This window comes from Lepisosteus platostomus, chromosome 8, assembly GCF_059453375.1.
Source record: "Lepisosteus platostomus isolate fLepPlt1 chromosome 8, fLepPlt1.hap1, whole genome shotgun sequence".
NCBI lineage: Eukaryota > Metazoa > Chordata > Actinopteri > Semionotiformes > Lepisosteidae > Lepisosteus > Lepisosteus platostomus.
In genome coordinates, this window is record NC_142618.1 from 31823263 (window position 1) to 31829262 (window position 6000).

The following is a 6000-nucleotide window of genomic DNA, read 5'->3' on the forward strand; positions in this document are numbered from 1 at the left end:
TAAATTGGGCCTGCTTGAGCTCAGTCTCCATTTTAAAACAAGCTCATCAGTTACCTCATAATGCAGAAATATTATAGAAAAACTGCATGAATGCAATTGGTGTTTCTTGTAAAGGTGATGATTGTTGAAGATGTCAGAACCTAATACAGAGGAAATTTCACACTCCAAAGTGCTATCCTCAAATTTCTTGGGATAGTAATATCACAATATGAGGACACCATTTTTTTTTTGGCTGGCAGAATTGAGGAAAGCACTGCAGTATGTGTGGGTTTCTTGATTTCATCAGTGGCAGTTTTGCAGTTACAACAGAAATGTCCAAAGAGAAACTGCTATTCAGTCAAGATGTGCTGTGTTGTGTGCTAGTGATGCCTCTGTAGCTCTGTGTTAAATAAAGAGTAAACTGGACGATACGCATCACGTCTGTTCTGTACACAACAGCTAATTCTTTATCTGATCTGTATTAACAAGAACAATGCTCTCCTTTATGTTATGTTGATAATCAAGACAACTTGAAGTTATTCCTTATTAAAATATTGATTTGAATTATTCTGAATATTTATTCAGAAACCATGACTATGTACAGTAAATATTTAAGTACTAGGATAATATTCAAAGTTTTGTCAGTTTCAGTCTGGTCCTGGAAATGTGGTACCTTCCTGAAAACAGTCTGACTTCAGGTTTTCACTTTTACAATAAAAACTACTTGAAGAATTCTCCAAAGAAGAAAAGGCAAGAAAGGATTGAATATTCTGTCATTTTGTAGCAAGAATCTAATTTCTTAGCTAATCTAAAGTACATGTGCTATGCCATTAAATGCAGAGAAACGGTTTGTGAATCCCCTAGGCTTCTCCATTATTAGATTTTCATGATAATCCCAATAATTTTTGAAGGTAAACTGATTAAACAAGTAACACAAAACATGATGCCATGATATATCTGGGCAATCCAACATGTAAAATTTCATTCTTTCATTCAGCTTCACCTAATGAATGGATGGCCTGACATTCGTCTCCAAAATGCACATATATGACACCAAAGTCATGGTTCCATCCTGCAGCAGACCCAAACCATGATACCAGTGTGCTTGATGGGATGTGGTTGGAACACACATCTTATTTTGGTAAAACAATACAGGTTTTAACTTGATTATAGATGGAACATTCTTGTATTGGTTTTGGGGATTGTACAGAACTTTTTGGAAATTATGATTTGGGCCAGTGTTGTTTAGAGTTCAATAGTCATTTCCTGAAGGAAGAGGCATTAACATTGATATCAGCCACAGTGACATCACAGGCCTGAAAAGGGACCTACCTACCCCCAGTCTACAGTGATATCACAGAGTGACACAGAGGCCTGTAGATCCTTAGATTGAAGTCTGCTGTTTTTTGTGACCTGGATGACGTTTCTTGTACTGGGATCTTGGCATGACAATCGGTGAATGTTTTCTATCTGTAGACAATCATCTGATCGAGTGCAAGGATGGAGTCTAAGGGTGGAGACATGGTTCTCTAACTGCATCCATACAAATGAGCACCTAATACTGATATTCCAAGGTCATTTGAAATCTCTTTTGATCAAAGCATGACATTCTTTCACAAAACTTTCCACAGTAAATACCAATCTCACAGGGTTTCTTTTCATTATATAGGACAGGACTGCCCAAACTTTGTCCTTGCTATTAAATTAATTAAGCACTTGATTCAAATCAAACCCTAATTAAGTAATTTCACTGATTCTTGTTCTTTTCAAACTACTTCATACACCATTGTGTATCAAAAACATTCAACTGGTAAATTTAAACCATTTTGATATCAAAGATAAGCCTGGATAAATTAAATTAATAGTGTAATGTTAAGACATTTTAATTCCTATAATTATACTATTGGTTCAGAATTTCTCATTATAACACAGTCCTTATAATGCAGTTGGCACAGAATAGAAAACAAGCAAAGTAAAACCTTAGCATTGAAAGAGATAACTTTTTTATTTTTTTCATTAATATGATTATTTTGTTTTGTATGCTTATTTTTATACTGTATTTCACTAGCTCTCTTTGAAGTTCAGTTTGTCTTGTTCATTATTTGTTGATGCTGCCTCCTGTAAGCTCTGCAGTGGCTCACATGTTCATCTGGACCTTTCTTTGTATTTTCTTGCGTCTCATGCTTAATCCCCACATTTCATCAAGGTCTGCTGCAGGTGTCTGCTCCTGAGTTAATAACCATGATGATTTAAGAGTGTCCATGGGATTTGACAATATGAAGTAGGAGAGAGCAATGGGTACCCATGGATGTGGTAACAGAAACAATAATGGAGAGCTTTTTAAGTAGGTAATATGTCAGCAAGAGTAGGCTGCAAAAGAACAAATAAAGGTCTATGCCCTGTTGAAAAGTGTCATGATTGTAATCCCTCCTCATAGAGCTCTGGCTCTTTCACATTTTAGTTGAGAATGTGCACCTGTCTCCAATCCAGCCCCTCCTTAAAAGCCAGACGCTCACTCTATTCCAGGCTCTGCACTGGAAGACAAACACCAGGAGGCCCGGAGGCCCGGAGGCCCTTCTACCACCAAGTCGCCCTATTTTACGTGGCTTGAGGGCATAGGCCTCCTATCGGTGTCCCAACCCAGCTGAGTCCAGGGCTCAGAGTGCCTGGTCCCGTTATCCCCATTTTTTATTCCCTCTCCCTGCACTAGATCCCGTTTCGGTTTTGAACTTTGTCTTGTTTTGTCCTGGATGGAGCACCCGGCTCTGGACTCTTACCATTCACTCTGGATTTCCCCTTCGGACTCCTTTTGGACTTTCGCATGGACCACGCCCCCCAGAGCACCAGTGCGCCATTCAACACGCCCCCCTGTTCGTCTACTAGCCCAGTTCCTCGTCGTCTCCTCCCTGTGTCTGGTTCACTCCTGGATTCTGCTGTCTGCATAGGGTCCTGATCTATCATCATAACAAAAAGATAAGAAATGAAACACAATGTTTCAGCTGTGGAGCATGAAGAAGCCTGAACTGCAGGTTGCATTATATTTAGTTAGAATGCAGCTCATCCCTTTTGTGGCATCTGTAGGCATATTAAGAGTTTAATGATTAGTAACGGTGTGGGGTTTTTCTGAGTGACAAAAATGTTAGACCTCTGAAAAGCCTTGTTTGTAAATACTGTACATAAAGTAACTTGTATGTTGTATGTTGTGTATAGTGTAGTTTGTATCCTGTCATTGAAATAAATATTTGTTCACCAAATGTGTCTGGATTGTTACTCCTCTCAACAAAGCTGTACCAGAGAACAAATAATTCACGTGCCTTCAATTATACCAACCGCTCAGGTATATTTCTGGATATTACTTACAAATTGGGGATTATGAATTATTATTTCACTGATTGACTAAACCGCTGGGTCAAATCCTGATTTTCACCAGTTTTCGTAACCCATGATTTGTCATTCTGTACATCTAGCAGCAAATCTGTCAAACGTCTCAAGTTTTCAGATGACACCACTGTGGTTGGTCTTATCTCAAACGGTGATGAATCCACGTACCGGGAGGAAGTAAACGGCCTGGTGTCATGGTGTGGAGTCAACAATTTGGAGTTGAATACACAAAAAACTGTGGAGATGGTAATTGATTTCAGGAAGAAGCCCACCCCTCTCCTTTCTTCAAGGTTAGCAGAGCTGGGTCTTACAAATTTTTAGGAACTGTTATCCAACAGGACCTTAAATGGGACAGGAACATCACCACAATTACCAAGAAGGCCCAACAACGCATGCATTTATTGAGACAGCTTTAGAAATTTGGGCTGTCACAAGCACTGCCGGTCCAATTCTACACAGCCATAATAGTAATTATATCCTCTATTTCTGTTTGGTTTGGCTCTGCGTCATCACGCTCAAAGAGTGAGAGCCCTAAAAACCGGGACTAACCGACACCTACACAGCCTCTTTCCCCAGGCCATAACTCTTATAAACAAGGACACTTCTCTCATCCTTCTCTGTAATCAGTTGTACATTTTCATTTAACGGCACATGCTGCTGATATTTTCTGTAAATGTATGTAGTATTCACTGTACATTTCATTACTCAACTGTATATAGTTTCAAATTGTACATATTACTGAGATTTGTTTTTATCTGTAGATTTATTTTTTGTTACTTTTATCTTATTGGAATTTATGTCAACACCTGCACCAAGAGAAATTCCTTGTATATCTTGTACTTGGCAAATAAAAGCTTCCAATTCTGATTCTGTGTCTGATACAGATGTAGCCATTCAAAATGGGTGGGGTATTTCGCGGTATACCCCGGTGGGCGTGTCGCATCAAAACGCAGTATCACGCAGTATCACGCTGTATATCGTGTCATTTGACGTCATGCTGGAAAGCATCACCTTGTGAAACCGCCAGGAGGAGCCAATAAAGCTTAACCTCTCATGAAAATATTTGAGCTTTTAAATGTAAACTGTGTATTACAGCATGTTAATCATCAGTCATTAAAAAGTTGGTATATTTTATGAAAGCAAGATTGCTCAGTTGGACAAAAGTACACAACCTACCTTTATCAGAAATATTTATGCATCAAAGCCTTTACCGAAGATATTACTAATAGCATTAATAATGAATGACTTTGGACAAGCTGTAAACTCAAAGTATAACGCTGGTCCACATTCTTTCTAACCGTCATTTTAAACTAAAATACTTTTAGTTTTTTCTTTGACAAACACCACAGCATTTTGTAGACCTAACTAACGAGGACAGGACATTAGCTAGCCAATGCGATAAATGAATGCCTTTTTTTTGCTAATTTCTTTAGCACATTTGTACAAGCACTTGGAATCTGTCCAAGCCCTACTTTGTCAGGCATTTTCTTTTACTGCAACGGACATAAAAACTCCCTTGCTTTTAACAGAGCGTTTCATAATTTCTAACTACGAAAATTATTTAAACTGCGACACTTATCATTCAACCAGAGCTCAAAATACCACAAGGATCCTCAAGAGCACATCAAAGACTGTAAAAGATACTTGTATCAGATACATGAGAATCTAGGCTTTTTTATAAACGCTTTCTTTTCTGTATACCAGATATTATGGAACCACTTCAGAAGGGTGTCAGCCAGTCAGATTCCAGGAATCGGTACTTTAAAGAAAAAATACACACCGGTATTCCATTTCTCCCTAAACATTTAAGCATCGAAGTCTTTAACTAACATGTGAAATAGCATGTAAAAAAGTGGTAGTTTTAAGCTTTTCTGCTAATATAATATGGAATCGTGTATCTAAAGAAATTAATAACGATATGATTATATTCGTGTACTGCAACAGGGCTGTGTAGGGCTTTTTCGCCTCTCTCTTCATGTGACTTCCTTAGTAGCCCACTGGTCTACATGCCTGATTAGTAACCTGCAGGTTGTGTGTTCAAATCTAGCTGGCTCTGTGACTTTCCTTTTAACAAACATTTCTTCGAAAAAATAGAATAGCAAACTTTCGGGTTTGGATAGGACGGACACAAGAACTCAGACTTGCGGAGTTAAAGGAAGTGAAAGCTTTTATTTTTCTTCTCCGTCACCACCTGCTAGCCCGGCTCTCCCGCGCCCCCGCCCGCCTACAGCGCGAGCCAACACACCGCCCGCACGCCCGAGAGAGAGAGAAAAGAGAGAGAGAGAGTAAGACCCAGGGGTGCAGAAACAGGAAACTATTTACAAGGAAAACGGATACCTCCCCAGACTGTACGCTCACTTCACTGTGGGACAGCCGCACTGGTCGGCGGCCTTCCTAAACCCCGCCCTGACCACTTTCACTCCTGTCCTGCCCTTCCCAGCGCACCCTAGCCGGGCGCTCTTCGGCCTCTGCCCGGGGTGAATGTATATTTAGATATTTAGACCCGACGCGGCACCGAGAGAGCATCTGCATTTATAACTTAGTTTTTAAAATTAGTCAAACAATATGAAGCATCTCTTTTTACTTTTAAGTAAACTTTTAATCTTCTTTAATTTTGTTACGTAATACGTTTTAGGAACG